This window comes from Manis pentadactyla, chromosome 2 (genome assembly GCF_030020395.1).
Source record: "Manis pentadactyla isolate mManPen7 chromosome 2, mManPen7.hap1, whole genome shotgun sequence".
NCBI classification, from domain to species: domain Eukaryota; kingdom Metazoa; phylum Chordata; class Mammalia; order Pholidota; family Manidae; genus Manis; species Manis pentadactyla.
Window position 1 is genome coordinate 150,895,703 of NC_080020.1, and position 26,325 is coordinate 150,922,027.

General features: G+C 44.0%; 1 protein-coding gene across 8 annotated transcripts in view; it reads left to right on the forward strand.

Annotated features, from left to right (window-relative positions):
- Positions 1–26,325, forward strand: part of TBC1D8 (TBC1 domain family member 8) — a 130,442-nt gene that overhangs the window by 507 nt on the left and 103,610 nt on the right. The gene's annotated exons all lie outside the window — the stretch shown is intronic.

The window sequence follows — 26,325 nt, forward strand, 5'->3', positions numbered from 1 at the left end:
GCGAAGGGAACTTGCGGGCTCGTGCAGTTTTCCCGGGCGAGGCAGGTGCTTTCGTCGCCTGGCCCAGTAAGCGCCGGGAGGCCAGACTTGGCTCGAAAAGCGGAGAAACGCTGGCTGAAGCGTGACCGGAGGGAGCGTGGGCCACCGCGAGGAACGCAGGCCGCGGTGCGGGGCCAGGTGACAGCGGGGTGCGTCCCGGCCGCTCCCGGCCGGCCTCGACTCAACCAGCCGGACGTGCTCTCGGCTCCAGGTGGTGTCGAGGCTGGGGACACACGGCCAAACCACGGCGGGGCGCAGCTCAGGAGGCCCTGGCCATGTGGGACTGCCAGGCGTGTGGGCTGGGCGGGCTGGGGACCGCCTCCACGGCCGGAGGAGAAACCGAGTCAGTGTGAACGAATCCCAAGCTCATGATCGTAGTAGCATAATTGAGGTCGGCTCTCCCTCCCCTCTCTCCCCTTCAGTTTCTTCCAAGCATTGATGGGAGGAAAACACTCAGACTTGTAAAATTAATGACAAACAAAGCATTTTTTCTAAAAGTTATGATCCAAAGCTCTTTGAAAATCAAACACTTGGAAAAATTGAGGCCACCTCGCGTTAGCTGGGCACCTGTTTAAACGAATCAGTGCAGAAACAATTTTTAGCCTTTTTAGTTGTATCTAGGGAACCTATATGGAATTTTCAAGTTTTTAAATTTGAAATAAAAGGAACCTTAGATCTTCCTTCCATCACATCCCTCCTTATACTGAGGAGGAAACCAAGGCGGGAGAGCTTGGGTCCCTGAGTTCATTGCTGGTGAATCTGTTGTTTGCTGTTTCTGCGAGAGGTCCTCCTGGACTAAAAGTCTAAGGGGAAATGCGGTCAGTGTGCCCTGAAGTGGCCAAGTGCAAGGGGAATTACCCTCCGGGTACTTTAGACTCAGAAGACAAGAAAGCTGGCAGTTGGATTTGTTAAAAGAGGACAGACTTCACTGAGCCTCAAGGAGTGGATAGGAGTTGGTGAGATTCAGATGGAAGAGTTATGGGGGATAGTTGGTAGCAACGTGGATGAAAGGGGTGGCGGGGTGACCAGTGTTGTAGGGGGAGCAGTGGGGACAGGTTGGGCAGTAGGTGGGCCTGCAATGGGAGCTGCCTTAAGCTCTGAGGGAGAGAGTTAATATATAGGAGGCAGGAGGCCACAGAGGCCTTGGTAAGCCCCTGAGCAGCACAGTGGCCCTTAGTGCTGGGGTTCTGCTGAAATAGAGGATGGTGGTAGCCCTGTGAGGCCCTTCAGAGGCAATGAGGCAAGTTGTCCTCCCATGATTTTCAGGGCAGTTTAGTCTTCATTTTCGGTGCATTAAGCACAGTAGCTCACCTGTTAGTAGAGGGTGTGGACAGGGCATGAAGATTCGTGAAATGGGAAATTTAAGGAATGTTTGTACAGCAAGCGCTTTCATTCATTTAGTTCACTGCACACTGACTGTGTGGGATCCTCTGTGGCTGCTTTGGGTTATTCACCATCCAGCAGGGGAGACGGGGTCCAGATGAGGAGGGCAAAGCCTCGGATACAATGTCTGGTCAATACAGGCCAGCTGCCCTTCTGGAGAGCGTGCTTTGTTGTCCAGAGTCTGTCATCTTCAACAAACTCAAAGTGATTCAGTCCCCCTACCTGTTGCATTCCAGAATCAAGCAGGTTTCATGTCATCGTACCTGTGACTTTGGACTCACTTGCTGTTTACTTTGGTTTAGAGTTACAGTGCACACGCACAATTTTCTTACTCTTAAAGGCAATCAGATCAACCCAAAAAGTGGAGAAAGTACCCCCAAAAGACAGACGATACTTTGCTTTATTTTTTGGAGACTGAGAAGCCCCAGGTGGTTGTGAAAGCTGATGTCTCCTCTGCGGCTGACACTTTTCCTCCAGGCATAGTGGGGAAACAATGACTTGGCTGTGCCCATTGTGCAACCCTGAGTTACAACGGCCACCGATGGACTGGTTTTAATGGGGCCACTTAGAAATGTTGTAAAATCAAGACTGAAGTGACATGGAGGGCAGCTCCATGTTGGTGGTGGTTTTTGGAAAATGTAGAATTTTGGTAGAGTTTCAACACTTAATTTTTTTATTAAGTTATCATTGATATACAATCTTAGGAAGGTTTCACATGAGCAACATTGTGGTTATAACATTCACCCATACTGTCAAGTGCCCCTACCTCATTGCCATCACTGTCCATCAGCATAGTAAGAATCAGTAAATCCTTTCAGCATAAGTAATTATCAGTGTAGCATCTGCTATAGAGTCATAACTTGTCTTATCTCTGCTGGACTGCCTGTACTGTGATTGCTAATTATAGTTCAGCACTTTATTTTAAAGGCTTAAAACTTAGACTGAGTTTATCTATGAAAATAATGGAGGCTAATGTGATGTACACTCAGACTGGTTCTAGGCTTTTCTTTGGAAAGAAGCAAGTAGAGATGATTAAGAGGGATTGGAAATAAAATGAAAGGGAGCATCAATGAAGAAGTGGCTCTTTGATTGCTTTGCTGAATTTGTTAATAGATAGTAGGAGCTTCAACATTTGAGGTCTCCTTTGGTGTTCAAGCTGACATGTTTAAAAATTACCCACCTTCAGAATACAAGGTATTGTTTCATTGAGGATTATAATTGGTCTTCCTACTTATACACACACATACTCACATTCCCTATACACCTCCAGTTTTATTTTCTCCATACCTCTTTACCCCTTTCTAATATACAACTTGTTTATCTTGTTCATTGTTTCTCCCTACTCAATGTCTCTTCTATGAGAGCAGGTATTTTACCTCTGATGGTACCTAGAATATCATATGTGCTCAGGAAACAGTTACAGGATGAATAGATGGTTGACTACATGCATGAATGATGGATCCCACTTCTTTTTTAGAAGTTGGGTGGGAATGGAGGCCCAGCATTTCTGACTGAGGCTGAGCTGGTCTCACGGAACAGGAACATCCCCTCTCTCCTTGGCTTCCTGTTTACCTGGCAACCTGACCACTGTGGAGAGCTGGGGGCCAGGGTGGGAAACAGAGACCTCCTCCTCCTATCTTTTTTGTGTAGTTCCTTCCTCTGATGGGGAAGGAGCATGGCCCCAACTTCTTAGGTGCGATGAGTGCCACCCCCTGGGATCTGTCTGGAGGAAATCCTGGTTTTGGGACAGTAGGGGGGAGCAGGGATCTTTTCCTCCGGTCAGAACACGGTGTAGCTGAATACAGTATTCTAATATGTTTGCAAAGCTCCCTTGACAGAAGTGATTTGTTGCCCTGGGAGGGAGGAGGTAAAGTTATATAGTGTTCACTTGAATACAGTCTCCAGTTGGTGGGAATATTTCTTATGAAAGTTCAGTCTGCTCTGGGAGAAAGAGTGGGAGCAGTTAGATTTAGGAGGTGGTGGACAGAAGAACACCGAGTGTCACTGCCCTCTCCCCAAGGGTCCTCTGAGGCACGTAAAATGAGCAGCATAAGTGTAACTTTAAAGACTGAGTATCACCACCCAAATGTGCCCCCCAAAGGATTTTTTTTAGTGTTTTATTGTGTGTATTCCCATATAATCTTACAGTTATTTTCCCAAAGAGGCTGGCAGTTAAAAAGTTGTAATTTGAATAAAATATTGATGTTTTTTACTTTCTGGAATGTTTACTTTCAGCCTGTTCTTGCCATTGCATTTGTTGTAGTGGTGGGGCTGATGAGTTCAGTTCCTAAACAGTTAGGGTCTTGGGAGGAAGTATGGTGTAGTGGAAAATACAGGCTTTGGAGTCAAGATAAGTTCCTTGGTTACACATCTGGGCAGAGAGGCCTTGTGTTTATTCACTTTCTTTGAGCCTGAGTTATAAGGCAGGGGCAATAAAGAAGCTGACTTTAAAAGGTTAGAAACTGTTTTCCACTGTCTGTACCATTTTATGTTCCCACCAGCAAAGTACAAGGGTTCAGTTAAAATGAGGGTGAAAATGAAAATGAACAGTATATATCGAGGGCTTAGTTGTGCCTGCCACCTAGGAGGTCTGAAAAAAAGCAAAGCAAAGTACCATTTAAGAACTTAAAGACCAGGAGGGGTTTCTTAGAATAAAAGCAGTGTAAAGAAGTTTGTATGGTAGTGTAGGATGTAGGGAACACTCATGTATCTGATAGTGAAGTATCTAATAATTGTAATTAGAAGATTAAATATTTAAATAGCAATTTGTATGAGCAGAATTTGGGTACAGGGCTGCTTGGACCATGTTAAGTCTAGGAAATAAGGGGAACTTCACCTTGGTGTGCGTGTATTGTGTGTGAGTGGACAAGCCCAGAGTGGATCATCTACCACCTTTGGAGGAGTGTTCCAGAGACGGGGTGGGGTGTGGGCAGAGAGATGAACGGATTCATGTGGGCTCACTAGGCTTGTTCAGAATGACTCTGTTGAGAGGCTAAGAACTGGTGACCCCAGCATGGGTGTTGCCTTTCTTGGATACTCTGTCTGACATTGGCTCCAGCCAGTGATTTTGCTCCCACCACCAACAAAAATCGTTGGCTCAACAGGGCAGCCATTGCATTGTGTAGACCTCCCAGATTTTGGCTCCAGAGTCTTAAAGGCTTTGGTCTTGTTTTCCAAAAGCACAATAAGGAAGAATACACAAATAAAGGAAGTACTTTGATTTCCGGGACATGAAATTGGAAGATTCATGTAGGTAAAATAAGTGATAGATCTTTAAGGGCTGATAAGCCATTAATAAAAGCTTTGGGATTTCCAACAGTTGCATTTAATGACAGTGTACAAGAGTTTGTACTTGTAATTAGATAATCAAACAAGGCAGGGACTGTGTAACTCCAGGAAGTAATATGAGGTACAGCTGTGTGGGTGGTGGGAGAGGGGAGGCTAGCCATTTCAGCCCAATCAGGGCTTTTAGGAAGAGCTTAAAATGAGTGAGAGACTTGTAGCTTTTAAAGAATTCATTTACTAGCTGTTTGATGAGATAGGATGGTGCATGTGTGGATATCCAAGTGGAATTGCTGGATGTGAGCCTCTGAGGCTGAGAAAGGTTTTGCATTGCCCTGGAAATGGAACTTATGCAGAAAACAGGAATAAATAACATGAGAGTGTTGTCATTACTCTTTCTCATGCCTGTCCTACATGCTTGTAAGGACTAGTGGAGGTTTGTTAGCTTTGCCAGCTCAGCTGTTAGAATTACCCGTTGGTAACCTTTATGTAAATGATCCTATACAGACCGAGGATGATTTCCCCAACACGTGGCCAGCCAATGAACATTGAGTCATTGATATTCTTGAACATGTGGTCAGTTCTACCAGATTTTATTTTTCTGCTTCCTGCTTTTTACTTTAGAAAGAGGAAAGAAAAATCAACAACAAAATAAACAGCCCCTGATAAGATCTCCCTAGGAGAAGGTACTATATTTCGTGTTTGGTTTTATCCTGAATAAATAAATAGTTACTAATAGAGAATGGACATTCAAAAATAATAAATAGGGTGGTGGTTTGCCTGACGTTTTAAAATACAAAATCTTTAATGTGCCTAGGAGTATACCATGTATGGATAAAGTGAAGGTTCCTTTGGCCAGGATTCTCACCTGGTCCTGGTCGGCTGGCTCACTACACATGTGTGGGCAATACATTGTTTTTGTGGGGAAGTTGGGGTTCCTATGGCCATGATCCTCACTGAACTTAAACCACCCAATGATGTAACTGGCCTGTTGCTAGGCTACCACTTCCACACCTTTAGGCAATAAGCTATTATTGCGCTATATAGAGAGCTTGGCCCAGTGCTCTGGGCGGAGGCAGAGACGTTAGTGCTTGACCTACCACCAGGAAAACAAGTCTGGGTAATAAACCCTTTCACCCCAAAGAACGTTTAGCTGTCAATTTCTTTGGTCACGTTGAATCCATAGCAAACTTGCCCGGGGCTGAAACCCATTGATCAGACAGTCGGTGAAAGTCGTCAGGGTTCATTGTTGACCAAGGAAAAAGACAGGCTGCCCTTATGGGAGGGGTGCTTCAGTGGGCTGCGCCTGTAAATGGGGAAACAGTGTATCGTCCCCCAATGGGTATGTGGTCTGAGGTGGCTTGCCTCCTAGAGGGCTGGGCCCAGAACTGGAGGCAAGTGGAAGTGACACCTGAGGCAGTAGGGGTGGCCCTTGGTATAGTAAGCAGATCCTTTGAGAAGCAGAGTGCCCGTGAGGCAGCGGGGACTGTGGGTTGGCTGCTTCTCATAGTCTTAAAAAGGTCTACAGAGGAGACCCAAGAAATGGCAGCATGAGAACGCGAGCTGCAAACTTCAGTAGAGTCCCTGCGGAGGGAAGTGGCATTGTTGCTAGAGGCGGTATGAGAACCCGAGCTGCAGACTTCTGTGGATGCCCTGAGGAGGGAAATGGTATTGATGTGGGAGGAGGCGGCATGAGAACACGAGCTGCAAACCTCTGTGGATGCCCCGAGGAAGGAGATGGCCTGGATGCGGGTGGAGGCAGCACGAGAGCTCCAGCAGCAAGGTGCCACTGGAGACAAGACGGCAGCGTTGCCAGGTGTTCTGAAGGGGGAAGAGGCCATCAAGGAAAAAGATGAACTCCTGAGGGAAGCACAGGTGGAGGTGGCACGAGAACATCAGCTGTGAAGCATTGAGCTGAAGGTAAGAGACCTTCTGAAGACTGAGGTAGCATTGCTGCAAGGCACTGTAGAAAAGGTAAAGGTTGTAGCAGAGGAGGCACTCGGGGGAGGGGAGAGAAAGGTGCCATCAGCCCCAGAAATGGAGGAGCTGGGGAAGGATGAAGGGGTGCTGCTGGAGGCACTGACGCCTCCTGTATTGAAAACACGCCCAGTGGTTGTGTAGAAAATAAAGACCCAGCAGCTGAAAGTTCCCCAAGGAGAGGAGCAGCCCCCTCCCCAGGTCGTGGAGCACTCTATGGTCCACCCCTATACTCAGGCTGAGCTGGTGGATTTGGGCTCCTGGTTTAGGCAGAAGCCCTCGGAATCAGTATCAGCTTGGCTCCTGTGTCTGTGGGACTTGGGGGTGGATGGAATTGTTCTGTCAGGATCAGAGACGGGAAAGCTGGCTTCCCTGACAGTGCAGCCTGCCTTGAGGCAGCGATTACAAAATGCACATCAGACCTCAGGGAGTCACTCCCTCCTCGATTGGCTTATGGCCGCACTTCGAGCTATGTGACCCAATCCGGGTGATCTGCCATCCTCTCCTGTTAGGTGGAAGACGTATGCTGAGCTCTCCAATAGGTGCTACGAGAGCTAGGCATAAGAAATGCCATCTATAGTCCAGAGAATCATGGCCCAGATGAAGAGATTTTCACTCCTGGGATGAGAAATATTGTACTTCAAATGGCTCCTACATCCCTCTTTGGGTCTCTAGTAGCCATTCTTTCCCCTCACTTAATAAGCGAGGTGACACGTACAGTAGCAGACTTAGGAGAGGCTGAAGCAACGAGAATCTGGAAAGAAATAAGACCTATTTCTCACAAGAATTTACAAGGCCCCATGAAGGTTACGAGGACCCAGGTGTGGGTTGATTTAATATGGGCAGGAGCAGATAGAAGGAAATTAGATGGGAAGTCCAATAGGATCTTACTAGAGCTATGGCAGCAGCTGAAACCAGAGCAGCAGTTCCAGCCATTAAGACCAAAGAGGCAGAGGTCACAGACAAAGACACAAGTCCTGTCTGTGTGTTTGCAAGACTTCCTGCTGGAGAGTGAGCCAACCTCACTTGAGCCCACACAGGAAGGTGATTGGGGAACATGGTTTGACTGAGGGGAAGATGAAGGTATCTGCCCTGAGGGACCAGAGGGGTACCGTAGCCACATGTTGAAATAGCTATCCACTGGTCCCCAGTGAACATACAATGTGTCCTGGCTCTGATGGACACAGGGGCTGAATGTTCACTGATTCATAGTAACCCTGAGTGGTTCCCCAGGACCCCCCACTATCATAGATGGATATGGGGGGAAGGCTGTCAGAGTGAAAAGAGCCCAAATCCCTTTGGGAATAGGGCGTCTATCCCCAAAAGAGTATACTGTGTATATATATCCTATTCCTGAGTATATTTTGGGGATTGATATCCTGCAGGGCCTGTGGTTGCAGACCACTGCAGGTGAGTTCAGACTGAGAGTATGTGTGGTAAAGGCAGTTCTGAGGGGAAATGCTAGGCACCTGCCCATAGCTGTGCCTTTGCCTCAGTGGGTGACTAATGCCAAACAATACAAACTGCCTGGAGGACATAAAGAGATTGGAGAAACTCTCCAGGAGCTGGAAAAGTGGGTATTATAAAGCTAACCCATAGTCCTTTCAGTTCCCCAGTGTGGCCATTAAAAAAGTCAGATCGCTCCTGGCATATGACTGTGGATTACAGAGAACTGAATAAAGTTATACCTCCTATGCATGCTGCTGTCCCCTCTATTGCAGGCTTGATGGATACCCTCAGCATGAACTAGGAACATACCATTATATGGTAGATCTTGCTAATGCCTTCTTTTCCATTGACATTGAGCAGGAAAGTCAGTAACAGTTTGCCTTTACGTGGGAAGGACAGCAATGGACTTTCACTGTCCTTCCACAGGGATACCTCCACAGCCCCACCATCTGTCATGGGCTTGTAGCCCAGGACTTGGCTACATGGGAGAAACCGCCAACGGTGTGGCTGTACCATTATATTGATGATGTCATGCTTATGTCCGATTCTCTTTCAGATCTAGAAGGTGCAGCACCTAGACTGCTGCAACATTTACAGGAGAAAGGATGGGCTGTGAACAGCACCAAGGTTCAGGGACATGGTTTGTCTGTCAAATTCTTGGGGGTCATCTGGTTGGGTAATACCAAAGTTATACCAGAAGCAGTTATAGATAAAGTTCAGGCCTTTCCTACCACCACAACTGTAGCATTGCTACAGGAGTTTCTGGGTCTTCTAGGCTACTGGAAAGTGTTTATCCCACACTTGGCACAAATTCTGAAGCCCTTATACTGGTGGTATGAAAGGGCGTCAGGTGGGACTGGGATGAGACATGTTCATCTGCCTTTACTACAGCAAAACGGGCAGTCAAGGCCATGTAGGCCTTGAGTGTGATAGACCCATCAAGGCCCTGGGAGCTGGATGTTCATATGACTGAAGAGAGTTATGGCTGGGGTCTCTGGCAGCGGCTTGACCGAACTCGCTAACCTGTTGGATTCTGGTCACAACTGTGGAAAGGGGCAGAGGTACGATATACTTTGATAGAGAAACAACTGGCTGCAGTGTATCACGCCTTGCTGGCTACAGAACCCATCACTGGAATGGCCCTGATAAAGGTAATAACCACCTATCCCATCCTGGGGTGGGTACAAGACTGGACCCAAAAGCCAAGGAGTCATGTGGTACAAACAGCCACCTAGCCAGGTTGCCCTCTCTAGTATCCCCTTGAGTGAAGAACTCCAACGCTTGTTGGGGCTGGTGACATATACTAGTGAAAAGCAGGAGGAACTTGCTTTTGAACCATTAGTAGCAGAGAGTCCCTATACCCGAAGATGCATGGTACACAGATGGCTCCAGCTGTGGGCAGCCCCCAAAATGGAGGGCCATAGCTTTCCATCCTAAGACTGAGACAATATGGATGGAAGATGGTGAGGGGAAGAGCAGCCAATGGGCAGAGTTACGGGCTGTGTGGCTTGTGATCAGCCAGGAGCCCTCCCCTATAGTTGTCTGCGCTGACAGCTGGGCTGTCTATTGGGGCTTGACCCTGTGGCTACCAACCTGGTACTATGCCAACTGGTTGATTGGTCACTGATCCCTTTGGGGACAAGAATTGTGGCAAGACTTACGGGCCTGTGGTCAGACTAAAATAATTACAGTATACCATGTGGCAGGTCATTTGCCATTTAGCATCCCCAGGAAATGAAGCAGATAAATTGGCCCAGATACGTTGGTTAGAAGGAAAGTCTGCCTCTGATGTAGCCTAATGGTTACATCAGCATTTGTTGCATACAGGGCAAAAGACAATGTGGGCTGTAGCCTGTTGGTGGGGCTTGCCTTTGACCTTTGAAGAAATTAGTAGAGCCCGGCAGGAGTGTGTCGTGTACTCCAAAAGGGACTTACACTGAGTTCCACAGCAACATGGGACAATAGCTAAGGGGCCTATACCCCTCATCAGATGGCAGATAGACTATATTGGGCCTCTACCTGTGTCAGAAGGATATCGGTATACCATGACTTGTGTGGACACAGCTACTGGACTTCTGGTTGCTTTTCCTACCTGTTGTGCAGACCAGCAGATGACCAAAAGAGGCCTGGAGCATCTCTTTGCTGCCTATGGCCCACCACAGGTAATTGAGAGTGATCAGGACACCCATTTTACTGGACATACACTGCAAGAATGGGTGCAACAGCTGGGAATCAAATGGAAGTTTCATGTGCCATACAACTCTACTGCAGCAGGCATGATAGAGAGGCACAATGGCCTGTTAAAATCCGGACTAAAGTCAGATACCAATTGTCTGCAGGGATGGTCAGTCTGCTTATGGACCATGCTACAGCATTTGAATGAGACCCTGAAAGGGAGCCCTGAACCCCATAGATATGTTAACACACATAGCTGCCTCCCATATACAACTGCAAGTAGAAACCAGGGAAGAATCACTGAAGCCGAGGTTTGGCAAGCGGAATAACATCTTGCTGCCAGCACCAACTGCACTGAACCCCAGAGACTCCATTGAGTGGATGTGGCCTTGGACCTTTCGACTCATGGACCAATGATGGCTGGCTCTCCTGGCACCTTGGGAACAAGGCCTGGAAGCTGGCCTCCTGTGTATTCCTGGAATAACAGCAGAGTGCCTGCCAAAGGTCACAGTAGTATATCCTCCACGGCCAGGAGGTAGGAGCATCTTACCAGGGAGTTTTGTTTTATGCACCTCCAGTAGCACTATATATGGACCCTTCAGTAACCCCCATGGGCAAAGGAGTAAAAGTATGGTATACTAGGCCTGGAAGGGACCCCCTTCCTGCTACAGTCCTATCACAGGACCACTCTCTTGTATGCATCCTATCTGATGGACAAGATTTGCCTATGTTCGTGGCATTACAACATGTGTCTTATCGCCCCTAAAGTCTTTGTGGATTGGGAACTTCCTCTGGTTTGAGGATTATTATAATTTTTGTTATTAGGAACCTCCTCTGGCTTGAGGATTATTATAATTTTTGCTACCTGATCAAACTCTTGCTGGGTCTTAATTTTTATTATTTCTAAGTTGTTGTTATCCTCTGTTGCTATTGTGGAATCTGGTTACAGCGCTCCAGCTTTCTTGCACAGGGACCATTGTGGAAGATTGAAAGTGTGTAGATTGTAAGGTGAGAATCCTGGAGGGGTGGAGTGTGGGGAAGTTGGGGTTCCTCTGGCCAGGAGCCCCACTGAACTTAAACCACCTGATGATGTAACTGGCCTGTTGCTGGGCTACCACTTCCACACCTTTAGGCAACAAGCTATTACTGTGTTTTATAGAGAGCTCGGCCCAGTGCTCTGGGTGGAGGCAGAGATGCTAGTGCTCGACCTACCACTGGAGAACAAGCCGGGTAATAAACCCTTTCACCCCAAGAATGTTTTGCTGTCAGTTTCTTTGGTCACATTGAATCCATAGTGAACTTGTCCAGGGCTGAAACCCAGTGGCAAGACAACGCTATATAAAGAGCTCTCCTCAGTGCTCTGGGTGACATGGTGGCACAGCTGCAAGGCTTCAGGAAAGCAGAGATGAGACTGGAGTGACAGCAGTGCCGAGGACAGAGACTGAGATGGCTGTAGGGAGCAGGAAGGCCTGGAGGCAGGGGCTGGCTTGCTGTGTGCTCTGAGTGGACAGGATTCTAGTGATTGACCTGCGATGGTGGAAATAAAGTTGGGTATAAACCCTTTCACCCCAAGAATGTTGCACTGTCATTTCTTTGGTCTCATTGAAGTGATCTGTCTGCGGCTGAAACCCATTGGCAAGACGCCATGTCAATGTAAAGTATAAATAATAATAAAGACCCACCACCTGTTACTAAAAAACAGTATTTCCAACTGAGAGAGCTCTTGTGTGTTTCCCTGATTATATTCTCCTCCCCCATTGTGGACACTATTCCCAATTATGTGTTAATACTCCTTTGCATTTATAGTTTTAACACATTTTTTTTTTATACTTTGGATAATTATTTTTTTATTGAAGGGTAGTTGACACACAGTATTTCATTAGTTTCAGGTGTACAACACAGTGATTCAACATTTATATACATGATAATTCTAGGTACCAGCTATCACCATCCCAAGTTGTTACAATATTTTGACTATATTCCTTATGCTATACATTACATCCCGGTTACTTATTTATTTTACAATTGGAAGTGTGTATATATATATATATATATTTTGTGTGTGTGTGAGGGCATGTCTCATATTTATTGATCAAATGGTTGTTAACAATAAAATTCTGTATAGGGGGGTCAATGCTCAATGCACAATCATTAATCCACCCCAAGCCTAATTTTCGTCAGTCTCCAATCTTCTGAAGCATAACGAACAAGTTCTTACATGGAGAACAAATTCTTACATAGTGAATAAGTTACATGGTGAACATTACAAGGGCAGTCATCACAGAAGCTTTCGGTTTTGCTTATGCATTATGAACTATAAACAGTTCAAATATGAATACTCATTTGATTTTTATACTTGATTTATATGTGGACACATTTCTCTATTATTATTTTTAATAAAATGCTGAAGTGGTAGGTAGATACAAGATAAAGGTAGAAAACATAGTTTAGTGCTGTAAGAGAGCAAATGTAGATGATCAGGTGTGTGCCTGTAGACTATGTGTTAATCCAAGCTAGACAAGGGCAATAAAACATCCACGGATGCAGAAGATTTCTCTCAGAACAGGGGGGGTGAGGTTCTAAGCCTCACCTCTGTTGATCCCCAATTTCTCACCTGATGACCCCCCTGCGACTGTGCCTGTCTTAGGTTGTTCCTCCCTTGAGGAATCTTACCTGTCTCTGGCTAACCAGTCATCTTCCGGGGCCATACAGGGAAATGTTAAGTTGGTAAGTGAGAGAGAAGCCTTATTGAGTTTTAACACATTTCTATGTTAACACATTATTTATTTTTATATGTTTTCATAACTTTATACAAGGGGAATCATACTTTATGTATTTTTCTGAAGCTTGCTTTTCCCCTGCCCCCAGTTATATTTATGATTTTATAAATATATATATACATATACTTAGTATGTCTAATATTGAGCCATGGTGATATGTATAGCCACATTCATTTATTTTCATTGATGGGTAGTTAATCCATTGGATTAATATACATTCTTTATTCATTCTCCTGTTAGATGATGTTTGGGTTTCTAGTTGTTATGCTGTTACAAGTGCTGGTGCTATGAATGTTCTGTATGATGCTGAAAAATGTAGAAGTTTCTCTAGAGAACCTACCTGTAAATGACTGTTGGGTGGATCGGCCAAGATGGGCCAGGTTATGCTGCAGTAACAAACACCCCAAACATCTCAGAGGACTCACTTTAATTTATTTCTCCCTTCTGGTGTATATACAGGGTGGGGCCACAGGGCCTTTTCTCATTGTAGGTACTCAAAGATGGGCTTATGGAGGCTCCATTCCTAATGCGTCCATGGTCACCATGGTAAGGGGGAAGGCAGGTTGGTGAATCTCAGGCCAGCTCTTAGAGCTTCCACCTGACAGTGACACCTGTCCCTTCTGTTCACATTGCATTGGCCAAAGCAGGTCACATGGCCCTGCCTAACCTCAGAAACACGGGGAGTGCCGCCCTACTGTGTGCTTGGAAGGAGAGGAGAACTGGAACATTTGTGAACAGCCCTAGTGCTGGGTCTCAGGGAAGTGCATTTTCAACTTCTCTAGATAATTCCACAGTTGCTTTCTCAGATAGTATCTCAGAATCACTAGGATGCAGTTTTCCTTTGTAACTCAGAGGACTAAGAGTCTTTTTATGTGTTTATTAAATATTTTTTCTCCTTTTGAGAAATGTCTGGGTCTTTTGCCCATTTTTTTTGCTGGGTTGTCTATCTTGTTTTAAGAGCTGTGTGTGTGTTTGTGCACATGGATGCACATGTATTTTTGTGTTCTATATTTTTTTTCAGTTACATATATTAAAAAAATCTCTCCATGACTGGACTTTTAATTTTTGTTATGGTTCTTTTGAAGAACTGACATTCTTAATTTTCATGTAGCCAGATGTACCAATCATTTCCTCTAATAGTTTGTGCTTTTTGTTACCTGTTTAAGAAGAAATCCTTAGAAGGGAATCTCCAGGATGATGTAAAAAGGAGGATTCTGAGATGACAGCAGAGAGACCCCTCTGTCTGGATTGGTGCAGTGTAGAAAGCTCCTGGACAACCCCCAGGAGAGGAAAAATCGGTTGAGCACCCAACATGGCCTGTCGTGTTGCAAGAGGACAGCACGCTTGGGGAGAATTTGTAGGTGCTTTATTGAGACAGAGATTCTGCTAAGTCAGCCAAGAATCTAGGACAGTTAACTCTAGGGAACATTAAAAAGTTGTACACAACTTTTTAGGAAAGATTTCATAGTTCTATTACAAAGCTTGCTGTCAATATGTTTACATAGTTATAATAGTGTAAATATTGACTAGTGATCTAACCAAAATTATTGCCTGAGTGAAGTGTGAGTGGTGGTGGTCTTGGGGAGTTGCCAGCTAATGCCTAAACTAAGATCCAAGAAGTAGTAATGTGAGCATGTCCTGTGGAGATGTGACAATGAATGCAAAAAGAATCAGTTAATTGAAAGTAGTTGCCTTTGGGGAGCTGGGAATGGGTGGAGGGAGAATGAGGGGACTATTGTGTTTCCCAGGAACCTTGTAGAATTCTCTGCTTCTTTATGTCCACATGTACATTTGATAAAATATAGATACAATCTAAAATTTGGGAGAGCTTGGCATTTTTTCTCTCTACCAGCTCTATCTGTGTAAGGGGGCTGGAGAGGCAATGTTCATTATTACCTCATGGACTGTGATTGCCTCTGGACTGCTTGTGCTTCAGATATTTGTCCTCTTAGTAAACTATATTTAGCTTCAAAATGTCTAGCATGTGTGGGGTGTGTCAGTTTCACAGAGGCTTAAAAAACTATTTTCAGAAATGCATCTAATCTGGTTGGGCATTTTTATTTGAAACTAAAAGATATCTATTCTGGATTTTTTTCTCTAGAGAGGAAATCAGTTTGGAGTTACAAGTTTATGATTTTTGTCAGCGATGTGGTACCTGTGCCTGGAGCCCATTGCTTGTGGGGTCAGTTTTTTAACCTGCAACAGTTTTTGCTTTGAGATGATTTTATACTTCACACTGCTATATTTCCTAGATGTTGGCAAAATCCATTTAATTATTTGTATTTAAAGAAGGGAAAGCCAAAAGAACATTTCTTTCCATAGTGCCAGTTTCTGTGTTCTTATGAGCCTTACAATCTGATGGCGGTGGCAGCTAGTGAACCTCAAAATGCAGGATTCCATAAGGTGCTAGGTGGAGGCTGCATGACAGGGAGTAACAGGGAAACTGATGTAGGCTGGGGTGTGAGGGAGCACTTCCCTGAGGATCTCAGCTGAGACCTGTGGGGTGTGTAGGATGCTGTTAGGTGGGTAAAAAGTAGGGGGAAAGCCTTTGAGCAGAGGAAGCAGCATGTGCAGAGGCCCTGTGGCCTCTGAGAGCCTGTTTGAGACAGGATGCGGTAGCTGTGCCTGTGAGCTGGCTAGTAAGGCCTGTAGAGGAGGAAATCCCAGAGGATCCTGAGGAGTGCTTCGGGGCACAGCAGGGAATCAGCAGTGTCTTTTCCCAGAAGTGTATTCAAGGGAAACATGCTCAAGAAGGACACAGGGACAGGGCATACCCTCCGCAGCACAGTGTGGAAAAGTATCCCAAGCCATTGGCAACCTCAGCGAAAGCAGTTTGGTGTGGAGTAGGTGGAGGGTGGTGAAGACTGGACAGGTGTGAGGAAGAAGGGGTGGCAGGTGAGGGCAGCTTTATCAAGGTGGGTTTGGCTGTTTTCGTCGTAGCACATTTATCGTTTGTCAACAGATGGAGTTTCTGTTGAATGCTGGTCCTCCAGGTGTGCACATGGGGAAGAGTTGCTGGGCCTGGAGATGGGCAGTGGGTAGGATTTGAATAGGTCAAGCAAGTAGGCAAGGCATCCAGGTGAGGGCGACCTCAGAGCCACTGCCCAAGAAATTTGGGTTTGGAAATTCTGTACTGAAAACACACCAGCCTCCAAGAATCTGTAACTGACCACCCAAAGAATCAGCTAATTTAAGTGGAACCCAAGGATGTTGATGGAGCACTGGACAGTGATCGTTTGCCTGGTAAAAGGAATTCTTTCAGGCCATGGCAACTGAAGCATTGGAAAGTGGTGCTTGTTGGCATTTGGTGTCACTGGGTGCCACGCTGGCGTCTCTGTAGGGGATGTCCTTTACACTAGCTCATTGGGGGTGAGCGCTGGTGGGAACCTGGTCTGACTTCACTAGATGTTTTGATCAGACTTTATTTCTTAGCTTCATAAATGTAAGTAGTCTTTTGTTATAAATGATGTGATTAGGATTCAATAAATAGAATTTATTTCTAGAAGGAAAATACAGATTAAATATTTCAGTCAGTTACAAAGTTTGAACAGGAAGTTTGGGTCTCCTCCATTCCTGAGTCCATTCAACAGGGTTTTAAATAAATTTATGGCCGAGTGTTTGGGATATGCAGATGTTGTAATAAGGAAAGGTAGTAGCATTCTTAAAGTGGGATTGGCCTAGTGATGCTTTGGAAAGAATTTCTGGAGTTGCTCACTTGAGAAGTGGTGTTCGTATGACAGAAACATTTTTAAAAGGCAGAAATAGCATTGCTCAACTTCAGATGGAGATTTGGAAAATTCACCTACTGTGTAGGGGCATAAAGAGCTAAAGCAGGTTATGAGTTTCTGTTTGTTGCTGTTATAATGAAAAATAAATGTGAAATGGCATCACTCTAATACCAAAACCAGGCAAAGACCCCACCAGAAAAGAAATTACAGACCAATATCCCTGATGAACATAGATTCAAAAATACTCAACAAATATTAGCAAACCAAATTCAAAAATACTTCAAGAGGATCATACACCATGACCAAGTAGGATTCATCCCAGGGATGCAAAGATGGTACAACATTCGAAAATCCATCAGCATCATCCACCACATCAACAAAAAGAAGGACAAAAACCACATGATCATCTCCATAGATGCTGAAAAGCATTCGACAAAATTCAGCATCCATTCATGATAAAAACTGAACCAAATGGTTATAGAGGGCAAGTACCTCAACATAATAAAGGCCATATATGACCAACCCACAGCCAACATCATACTTAACAGCGAGAAGCTGAAAGCTTTTCCTCTAAGATTGGGAACAAGACAGGGATGCCCACTCTCCCCACTGTTATTCAACATAGTACTGGAGGTCCTGGCCATGGCAATCAGACAAAACAAAGAAATACAAGGCATCCAGATTGGTAAAGAAGAAGTCAAACTGTCACTCTTTGCAGATGACATGATATTGTACATAAAAAACCCTAAAGACTCCACTCCCAAACTACTAGAACTAATATCTGAATTCAGCAAAGTTGCAGGATACAAAATTAACAGACAGAAATCTGTGGCTTTCCTATACACTAATGATGAACTAGCAGAAAGAGAAATCAGGAAGACAATTCCATTCACAATTGCATCAAAAAGAATAAAATACCTAGGAATGAATCTAACCAAGGCAGTGAAAGACCTATACCCTGAAAACTACAAGACACCCTTAAGAGAAATTAAAGATGACACTAACAAATGGAAACTCATCCCATGCTCTTGGCTAGGAAGAATTAATATTGTCAAAATGGCCATCCTGCCTAAAGCAATCTGCATATTCAATGCAATCCCTATCAAAATACCAGCAGCATTCTTCAATGAACTGGAACAAATAGTTTTAAAATTCATATGGAACTACCAAAGACCCCGAATAGCCAAAGCAATCCTGAGAAGGAAGAATAAAGCAGGGGGGATCTCGCTTCCCAACTTCAAGCTCTACTCCAAAGCCATAGTAATCAAGACAATTTGGTAGTGGCACAAGAACCGAGCCGCAGACCAGTGGAACAGAATAGAAAGTCCAGATATTAAACCAAACATATATGGTTGATTAATATACAATAAAGGAGCCATGGACATACAATGGGGAAATGACAGCCTCTTCAACAGCTGGTTTGGCAAAACTGGACAGCTACATATAGGAGAAAGAAACTGGATCTTTGTTTAACACTATACACAAAAGTAAATTCGAAATGGATCAAAGACCTGAATGTAAATCATGAAACCATAAAACTCTTAGAAAAAAACATAGGCAAAAATCTCTTGGAATAAACATGAGCAACTTCTTCATGACGATATCTCCCTGGGCAAGGAAAACAAAAGCAAAAATGAACAAGTGGGACTATATCAAGCTGAAAAGCTTCTGTACAGTGAAGGACACCACCAATAGAACAAAAAGGCATCCTACAGTATGGGAGAATAAATTCATGAATGACAGATCTGATAAAGGGTTGACATCCAAAATATATAAAGAGCTCACACACCTCAACAAACGAAAAGCAAATAATCCAATTAAAAAATGGGCAGAGGAGCTGAACAGACAGTTCTCCAAAGAAGAAATTCAGATGGCCAACAGAGAAATGAAAAGATGCTCCACATTGCTAGTCACCAGAGAAATTCAAATTAAAACCACAATGAGATATCACCTCACACCATTAAGGATTGCCACCATCCAAAAGACAAACAACAACAAATGTTGGTGAGGTTGTGGAGAAAGGGGAACCCTCCTACACTGCTGGTGGGAATGTAAATTAGTTCAACCATTGTGGAAAGCAGTATGGAGGTTCCTCAAAAAACTCAAAATAGAAATACCATTTGACCCAGGAATTCCACTCCTAGGAATTTACCCTAAGAACGCAGCAGCCCAGTTTGAAGAAGACATATGCACCCCTATGTTTATCACAGCACTATTTACAATAGCCAAGAAATGGAAGCAACCTAAGTGTCCATCAGTAGATGAATGGATAAAGAAGATGTGATACATATACACAATGGAATATTATTCAGCCATAAGAAGAAAACAAATCCTACCATTTGCAACAACATGGATGGAGCTAGAGGGTATTATGCTCAGTGAAATAAGCCAGATGGAGAAAGACAAGTATCAAATGATTTCACTCATCTGTGGAGAAAGAAACGGAAGGAGCAAAACAGCAGCAGAATCACAGAACCCAAGAATGGACTAACAGTTACCAAAGGGAAAGGGACCGAGGAGGATCGGAGGGAAGGGAGGGATAAGGGTGGGGGGAAGAAAGGGGGCATTACGATTAGCATGTTTAATGTGTGTGTTTGGCACGGGGAGGGCTGTACAACACAGAGAAGACAAGTAGTGATTGTACAGCATCTTACATCGCTGATGGACAGTGACTGTAATGGGGTATGTTGGGGGACTTGGTGATGGGGGCAGTATAGTGAACATAATGTTCCTCATGTAATTGTAGATTAATGATACCAAATAAAATAAATAAATAAAATAAGTAAATGTGTAATGTAAGCAAGGCATTAAGATTGCCTTCAGAATGTATACCTCATGAGTGTCTATCAAAGATTCAGTCACAGCAAGGGTTTCGCTGGAGAGACTAGATTTTAGTAAACTCAGTGTTCCAAACCTCTGTGTGTGTGTGCATGCACATGTCTTTGTTTTAACCTGTAGCTTCCCTTATATTTTTCTGGTGAAGGAGAGAGTTCTTTAGGTAAAGGAGTTTTTAGGTAAACACCCTTTCAGGTTTCAAAGTGGACACTGTGTATAATGCAGCTGCTTCTTAATGTGGGAATCAGATTTCAAAATCAACATGAAGGACAAAAATTGCTTGAGAGAAAAATTCCCCTTGAAATCAGTAGGGTCACCTGTCTTGATAATCTGCTCAAGTTGCAAGGAGAGCTGGGAGATTCCGCCCCGGCAGAGGGGAGATCATGTGAGGGCAAGGCAACTATTGTCCTCTCTGTGTTTTTGCCAGTGCAGTAGTTGAATTTTGTAAGGTAAACATGAGATGCTTGCCCACTGTCTCACCTGTGAGTTGAAGTAAAGTATCTGAGCCAGGTTCATGGCCAGGTGCAGCTCATAGTGATCACGCTACACTGTGGTGCATTAATTTGGGAATTGCTTTGGGCGAGGTTGATAGTGGTGCTTCGTGGAGCTGCAGTTCTGAAGTATGCTGCTCAGATGGCATCAAAAAGGTCTGCCCTGAGTGGATGTTTTTTTTTGTCTTTCAGCCTTTTGCTTGTCTTCATTTACCCAAATAAGATTTGAGGAGAAAAATGGTTGGAGGAACTCTTGTGAAACTGGAAGCTTCCTTTTAATAGCATATGTCTCCCTCCCAGTGTAAACGCTGCTTTCCTTGTTTGATTTTCAATTCCTGTACAGCCCAGAAAGCCGGACTTGAGTATTCTATACAAATAGCTACAAGTTAAGTTAGAATCATGTAACAGTAAACGAACTTTCTTTGAATAAAATTTACAGAAACCCAAACTATAGGCAAAGCCACAAATCTTACTGTGTTGATGGTGCCTGAAATCTTACTGAGATTCAAGACCCAGAGTTCCCATGGGTGAACATCCATTTATATCAGAAAGATCATTAGAAAGTCTGTGTGTGCTCCTGTGCATTGGGGGAGGGAGGGAGGGTGGAGAGGGGAGACCTAGGGAGGGAGGATCTCAGACTCCAATGGCACACAGAGAGATCATGGCTGCAGAGGCTTTGGGAACACATGCTCTAACATGGCTTTATGCTTTCTTGAAAAGTTTTATTTAGAATCAGAATTGTATAAATGAGACATTTTCCCCATAACTTACAACTTGAAAAAGATGTACATTTCAAGTACAGAGCAAATTATTAAAAATCTTAGTAAGTAATGTAAGTAAAAATGTATACATTTGAATAGGATAATAGTGTTTTGGATGTAAGAGTATTTTTATTACAAACTAAAAATAGCTTACTTGATCAAAATTGTCAAAAACCAAAAGGGGGGATGAGGACTTTTATCTTCAAAATGTCAGTCATAAGAGACAAAGAAGGGCTGTGGATGAAAGGAAGCAAAAGAAGCATGATAATAGTGTCATGCTCAACCCTAGAATGGTCCTGTGCTGCAGGGGGAAGTGGTGTGAAGGGCATTTGTCTGTGGGTCCGGTGCCAAAATGAATGCAAATGGCAGATAAAAGCATCACGTGTTACTTAGTGAGGTTGATAGCTATGCTACTGTTGTATAAGAGAATGTCCCTGTTCGTGGGAATAGGCCTCCCTTCAAATGACTCAGAAAAAGGTGTGTGTGTGTGTGTGTGTGTGTGTGTGTGTGTGTGTAATTATGTGTCATATATCAAGAAAAGGGGAGAAAGAGCAAGTGATAGAGCAGAAGGTGGGGTGAGCTGTTAACAGCAGGTGAGCCTGTTTCTGGTAAAGGTCTATGAGTCTTCTTGGACCTCTTTTAATTCTTGAAGCTTTTCCTTAAGCTTGAATTTATTTCCAAATGGTAAGTTAACTAAGTTTAAGTGTGAGCCCAGAAGCACTTGTCCACTTTGTTGGAAGGTTTTTTTAGCCTGCTAATAAAATATGAAATATAACTCTTTTAAAAAAATCCTTCGTTTAGGAAATTTTTACAGGAAAAGTAACTTGATTGTGAGTCTGAATCAACCACCGTCTGCTTTTCTGACTGAAACAATCATTTTTGTAATGCGGTTTTTAAAGAGCTGGGGTTTCTTGGGGTCCCAGTTGCCATACGCAGCAGGACAGGCAGTATGTAGGTATCCTCCAGATTATAAGCAACTTCGACATAGGACGTTTTAATATCATGTGTGTGTGTAGGTTAGGTCTTGATTGTGGTCAATAAATGGTTGAATTTTAAGAGAATTAAGATTTTGGAAAACAAATTCAACATGAATTAACTGTGTGCCTCTGTGCACTTGCTCTCTTCCAGCCAGTGAACAAAACAGTCCTGCTTTCTGCTTGGAACTTTGTCACCTCTGAAATTAATCTAGGGCCACTCTTGTAATTAACCTAGGACTGGAATTCTCCAGTGTGTACTGCAAATCCCCTTAAAGATGTCAGCCCTGGCGTCATTTTAACCTTACACCATTAAAACATTTTGTTATTTTTATGACACTGTAAGAGGTTGGCTTTTGTAGTCCTCACCCTTAAAAACCTGAAACATTTAGTCAGGGATGTTAGGGCGTCTGAGCTGCATGCTTAGGTTCCTGCAGCTTGGAGCACATCTGTAAGCTCTGTCGTGGGGCTGGAAGAAGTGGAGTCAAGAGCATCTGCCCCCTTGAAGTCTCTGTGATGCCCTTTCCTCACCAGGGACCAGGCTTGTGGACTGCCTGTGTGTGCAGCGTGGCTGGGGCCCTTTGGGGCTCTGTGCTGGGTGCTGGCTACAGACACTGAGGGTGCAGCCCTGCTGGGCTCTGGGAGGGCAGGCACAGCTGGCACCCTGCTGCTTCTGGGCACCCCTGCTCAGCCACCTTTCCTTAGGGACTGGAATGAAGTGGGCTCATTTGCCTATTTAAAAACAGCCCCAGCAGCTCTGGGATCTAGTCCCCTGACCATGAGGATGACCTCGGTCTCGCTGCTGGGACTCCATGTTGTCTTGCTTCTGGGGGTCAGCACAAGGTGAATGCTGGCACTGGGGTATTGGAGACAACCAGCCCATATTCCTCTGTTTACAGGTGAGGCCTGACCTGCCTATTTTCCCATGACTGAGTCTAGCCCTTTCAGGAATGGTAAAGGTACTCCTGGGACATGAGTTCCCTTGGCCGCCTTCCCCGGTGCAGCTTGGCCCTCCAGCCCTGATCCCCTCCTCTTGTGCTGGGCTGGTGTCCGTTGAGACCCTTGTTTTTTTTTTTTTTTTTAAATGATTTAAGTAACATTTAAAAAAATTGTGGTGAAACATATATAACATAAAACTTAGCATTTTAACCATCTTTAAAGTTAAGTGGCATTAAGGACATTCACATCATTTTGTAACTGTTGTCACCATATGGCCCCAGAACTTCCCAAAATGAAACTCTGTCCCCGTTAAGCAGTAACTCAGTTCTTCTGTCCCCAGCCCCTGAGAACCACCAATCTACTCTCCGTCTCCATGAATTTGACTGTCCTAGGCCCCTTGTGTCAGTGGAATCGTGGATATTTGTCCTTTAGTGACTGGCTTATTTCATTTGGTGTGATGTCCTCAGGAGTCACCATGTTGTAGTGTGCGTCAGAATTTCCTCCCTTTTTAAAGCTGAATTGTATTCCATTGTGTGGATCCACCATGTTGTGCTTACCACATCATCCATCGATGGACATGGAGGTGCTTCTGCCTTTGGGCTACGGTGAGTAATGCTGCTCTGAACAAGGGGGTGCACGTACCTGTTTATATCTAGCCTTTCAGTGTTTTTTTGGCTATACAGATCTTTTAGAATTGCAGGATCATATGGTAATTCTGTTTAATTGCTTGAGAAGACTCTTCATTTTTGCATCTGATTCTCAGTCCCTCCTGGTCTCTGTGGACTTGACTGTATGCCAGGGGCTGCTTACTTTCCTGGGTTGGTAGCCCCTAGACTTGGGTCCCCTGCTTTCTGAGTCCTCTCAGCCACTCTTGAGACCCTCACTTCTCTCCCATTCAGGTTGAGTGGAGACTTGAGGGTAATGGAAGCTTGTTTAGAGCTGCATTCAATTCATTTTTCAAAAGAATTAGAATTTGACTCGGGGGCACTTTCAGATTTATTACTAAATTTGTTTTGGATTTCATGTAGTTTTGTTTTTTGTGACTCAGGTATGGAGTGGGATGCTTAACGTTAATTGGGTTTTGGTGGATTTTTCTAACATGTTAATGACATCTATATCTAATTTCTTTAAATGTTGTTGGGGAAAAGAATAGGACCACTAGGAGGGAGAAAAGGAAAGAAATCTTACTGTGTGACCTTGGGTTAGTTCGCTCTTCTGTAAAATGGAGTTCATACTACCTAATATGAATTGTCATAATTATAATAGTAATTGAAAGAAAAATGGATCTGAAGTACTAGAACAGTGCTTGGCAGCCACTGTGCTTCCTGAATATTAGTCTGTCCTCATCACTGTTTGTTATCGTGGAATAACTGGAAGTTACATGTGAGTGTGTGTGGTGGTCCTCAGATTTTGAGGATGAAACAGCAGCAGTGGGAGGAGCTGGAGCAGCAGCGCGAAGGCGGTGTTCAAGTCTCACATGGGTACTTAACTCCCAGTACTCTGTGACCCCTGATTAATCCACCCGACCTGCTCAATGGGCACGCGTATTCCTCAGCTGTCAGATGAGGAGCTGGACCTGCTCGTCTCTATGGTTACTTGTGGCTCCAAAAATCAGTGATTCCAAATGAGTTTGTGCTTAATCTTTATTTTTAAATTGAGATATAATTGACATATAACATGATACTAGTTTCATATGTACAACATAATGATTCAGTATTTATATATTGCTAAAGGATCACCACAATATCTGGTCAACATTCATGAGCACATATAGTTAATTCATTTTTCTTCCTTGTGCTGAGAACTTTTAAGGTCTCTCTTAATGACTTTCAGTATACAATATTGAATATAAAATACAAAAGATATACAATAAAGCATTAAGTATAGTAACCATACTTTGCATTATATCCCCAGGACTTATTTTAGAACTGGAAGTTCATACCTTTTGATCCCCTTCATCCATTTCACCCATCCCCTTACCCGCTGTCTAGTCGTCTTCTGACCAAGTTCTTTCTGTTCTACAAATTCACGTCTATTTTCTACCGGTGGTAGACATATCCCCTCAGTGGTGTATGAAGTGAGCTGAGAATTTCTGGCATTTCAAGATGGGCTTCTTCAGGACCGGGTGGGATCCCGAATTCCCTGTTAACCAGCTTGGGTGCCAAGTCTCTGGCTCTACCCCAGCATTCCAAGAACCTATGATGAACAGATCTATCAAGCCCCTGTGTTGCTGGGGCTGGCCACATCTAGCAAGGGAGTAGGGAGAGTCCTACCCAGCTGGGAGAGGAGAGAGAAGGGGAGGAGAAGGTGGAAGGGACAGTGGATAAAAATTTTACTTGCTCAGAAACAGAGTGAAGCTGTCTTCAGAGAATTGCATGGGAAAGCTCTCTTGCTCCACCTACTTCAAGTCTCAGCTATTGTGTATAACTGACCTTGTCTGTCTTATTTATTTTGTGTATTTATTATTAACTTACAGCTATCAGTCTTCATTTTCTCCAGGAAAGAGGAGCCAGCTTATAATAGCCTTTTCCGAACTTCCTATTAAATTGCTTATTAGCTATGCAATAATAATAGTATTTTTGCACTTTTCATATACTTTTATGTACTTTGCCTCATTTAATCTGTACATAAGGAGTTGCCTAGACCCCTTGTTGCCCTCATTTTGTACACCGAGTTCAGTGTGGTCATCTGATTTGCCAAGCTCTTGGTAGCAGAGCCCTGGCACCTTGTCTTTTCTTTCTGTAATGCTGATCCATCAGCAACACTCAGCAAGTATTGAGTGTGCTGGGAAGTCCATGTGTGCATGACTGAGATGCCTGTGGTAGAGAATTCTTACCCTCAAGGCATTATAACCTAATAGGGTCTTAAGGGGAAGAGGATGGAATTCAACCCTGTTAACCTGTAATGTAGTTAATTAACTAACATAATTGGTGCCAGTAATTAAAAAGTCTGATGGACGAAGGAAAAGCTATGAACCCAGATGAGGTTTAGGGATATTTGAGTTTACTGTGTGCATATTGGTTATCCTGTCTGATTCTGGCATAGGGGAAAGTCATAGTTTTCTAACAATGCACTTACATATACCCTTGAATCTCTGGGCTCCACACCACAGTGCTAAGTGCTACACCAAAAGCTGCTATGTCTCATCTCTGCAAACTATTTCACACTATCATTAGGTGTGAAAAGACAGGAAAGATTGCCTAACAGGGCTTATTTCTGATTGTGAGGGTTTGTGGTTTTAGGGTTCCTTTTTGCAGAGGATCACTGAAAGAAGGCATGGCTGACCCAGGATTTCTTGGGAACAGAAGTAAGGATCTCTGAAATAAATGAAATACCAATTGATGAGTCTTGACCATGCTTTGTAGAAGTAAAATTTCTGGAAGGAAGCTTTGTTTTTGAATGTCGATGTTCATATTTTCACAAGTTTCTGACTTTGACTTTGCAGGTGTTGGGTTAATCTGTAAAAATGATAGTTTTCAGGTCTGGATGCATAAGTCAAAGAAAATGGGTTG